The sequence below is a fragment of the Nelumbo nucifera genome, chromosome 8 (genome assembly GCF_055504915.1).
Source record: "Nelumbo nucifera cultivar China Antique chromosome 8, China Antique-T2T, whole genome shotgun sequence".
In the NCBI taxonomy this organism is placed as follows: domain Eukaryota; kingdom Viridiplantae; phylum Streptophyta; class Magnoliopsida; order Proteales; family Nelumbonaceae; genus Nelumbo; species Nelumbo nucifera.
This window is the reverse complement of record NC_142656.1, coordinates 38,520,489-38,523,357: the sequence shown is the minus strand read 5'-3', so window position 1 is coordinate 38,523,357 and position 2,869 is coordinate 38,520,489. Positions and strand designations below refer to the sequence as shown.

The following is a 2,869-nucleotide window of genomic DNA, read 5'->3' as shown; positions in this document are numbered from 1 at the left end:
TAATAGACACACAGATCATCAGGTTTTCTTTAGTGCTGAAATCAAGAAGAGAGAATTCTGCTCCCTGCAAATACTCTCTTGCCGCCTCCCTGTTCTTGCCGCCCTGTTTGCCAGTTCGATCTCCACTTGTGGGAGAAGTCAAGATTGGATCTTGACATCAGTCCTTTGAGAAAGGATTGAAAGGAAGCTGTGCTCACGTACCATCTTGCTGATTCTTGCGAAGGACAGAGTTCTTGGAGAAGAACACTGCTGATTCTGCTCCACTGCACTGCGCCATCTTCAGTGGGAGCAGTCTTTGGATCCTTCCTTGGGCGTGAACACCTTCGTTGGGAGATATTACTTCTCCATATCAGGTATAATCCTTCCCACTCCTTTTTGGTTCAGATCTGGTTCAGTTTATGGTTCAGAATTGATCCTTGAAAATATGATTTTCTAAATGGGGAATATGATTCCCAGTTGAAGGGAGAGAAAAAATTTTTTGAAATTCGCCCCTTATTCCGCAATCTTTTGGGCATCCATAGGATGGATCTCTCATCCCTTCAATGTAATTACGTCTCTTTCACACTTTTCTCTACTACTCTCCCTCATTGAAAGATTGAGTCACTAGGGTCAGAGATATGATGGAGGGAAAGGTTTTAGCTTCAATTGAAATGAGATTTTCTCCATTTTGTAGCATGGAAAGATCCATGATGAACATTAGAAGAAAGTAAAGGAGAATAAAGGGAGATGGAAGGGCAAAAGAGAGAAGAAAAGAGTGGGAGTAAAGGGCCAATGGAAAGAACTACAAGATTGGTGATGGTCGTTCAAATGGCCTGGGAGAGCAGGGAACATAGAGCCAAGAAGACTAACTGGATGTGAATTCACACTCGCATCCAATTCTCTTTCCCTGATGTTGTTTGCCTTAGCCAAACTATGTGGTGAACATGTTTAGAACAATCAAGTGTTGAACAAGTCGAGATCAATGAAACATGGGGGACCCTCATGGACCAACTCCTGTAATGTACAGGATCAGTGTCTCATCCACAGACTCCACCAGGTTGGTTTTTACCCAATAAAGAACTAATAGAGGACAAATATTCATATCTAAGCATTTATCTTTTTGTTGACTTCATCCTATGTGTCACATCATAGGTGTTAAGATTAATCAGATTTTATAACAGACATTGTCTAACACATGGTAACAACATATGTTTGCCTTTCTAAAGCCTGTTATCTTAGATACAAAAATGACAACTCCCATTATCTACATGCTTTTATGATTGTTTTGATTGATATTTGAGAAAAATGATTGTGGATTTCGATTGAGTAATGAGTATCTCAGAGCAAAGGCAGCAATATTTTGAATTTTATTAAGTACCGGAAGGAGCAAGTTGTTTGTTTTGTTGGGCATCTACCCATGTGTCTACATAGCTGATGCAAATGCATAAAGATAATTATCATATTTACCAAGTTTTCTGTTAAACTGCAAATATCTTGTGTGGAGTAAAAGTGTAGCTCCATTCATTTGCTTTAATAATGAAATCTCCATTGCTGAACTACTTGACTCTTTGGCAGGAGATATCCATGGTCAGTATTCTGATCTTCTTCGGCTTTTTGAATATGGTGGACTCCCACCTGCAGCAAATTATCTCTTCCTTGGGGATTATGTGGACCGTGGTAAGCAGAGCATAGAGACCATTTGCCTTCTCCTTGCATACAAAATTAAATACCCAGAGAACTTTTTCCTTCTTCGGGGCAACCATGAGTGTGCTTCCATCAACCGAATATATGGGTTTTATGACGAGTGCAAGAGAAGGTTTAATGTCCGCCTTTGGAAGACATTTACAGATTGCTTCAACTGCCTGCCAGTGGCTGCTCTTAGTGATGACAAGATCCTTTGCATGCATGGAGGATTGTCCCCTGACTTGAAGAACTTGGATCAGATACGGAATATTGCTCGCCCTGTTGATGTGCCCGATCAGGGACTTCTTTGTGATTTGCTATGGGCTGATCCTGATAAAGATATACAAGGATGGGGAGAAAATGACAGAGGTGTATCTTATACATTTGGAGCTGACAAGGTCACTGAATTCCTTCAAAAACATGATCTAGATCTCATTTGCCATGCTCATCAGGTAGATATGATTCAAATGCCATAGCCTGGCTCTTTTGGCTTGCTTAATCAACTTTTGTTACTTCATTAACATATGCATCTATCGGCTTATGTCTAGGCCTATAGATTTCAGTTATGCATCTAACATCAAATCATGGTCTAGATTAGTGCATGTTTCATGAAATCATAGGGTCCCATTAGAATGGCATAATTCATAATCCTCACTAAAAGTTATGGCAGACAAGTAGGGGTGCTACAACTTCCATATCTAGTAGTGGACTTTCCAGTGTGACAGAAGGTAATTTGGGTGACTAATGATGAAAAATAGATATGAATAAACAAAGATACAGCTTGCTGTCCACCAAAGTTTGAGTAGGAACTAGATTTCATCATGGAAGCACTTACAGAAGTAAAGAAAAAGAATTGTTGCTCATAGTTTCCAAGGTGCCAAGGCAAGGTTAGTTGACCATGGCGGGGCACCCGGGCACCTAGGCACCTAGCCCTCACCTAGGCGATGGAATTTAAAAATAATAAGTTGATGGATTTCTACCCATTCTGAACTAGTTTCTTTGGATTTATGTATTCTGCACTTTTGTGCTTGTGTTTCTTGAAGTGTTGCTTCAAGTAGGCAAACCAATTTATTAGAGTTACAACTTATAACTTAGGAGTTGGAACTTAAAAGAACTGAAGGGGGTGGAGCCCCTATTTGAGATCAACAAAACATAGGGAACAAATACTAAAATAAAAGAAAATGAATGTGAAAAGTAGGTGGCAGAG

The 2,869-nt window shown here is 39.9% G+C and overlaps 1 pseudogene; it reads left to right on the top strand.

Annotated features, from left to right (window-relative positions):
- Positions 1 to 968: 968 nt before the first annotated feature.
- Positions 969 to 2,507, top strand: LOC148789891 (serine/threonine-protein phosphatase PP1 pseudogene; annotated as a pseudogene).
- The last annotated feature ends 362 nt before the right edge of the window (positions 2,508 to 2,869 follow it).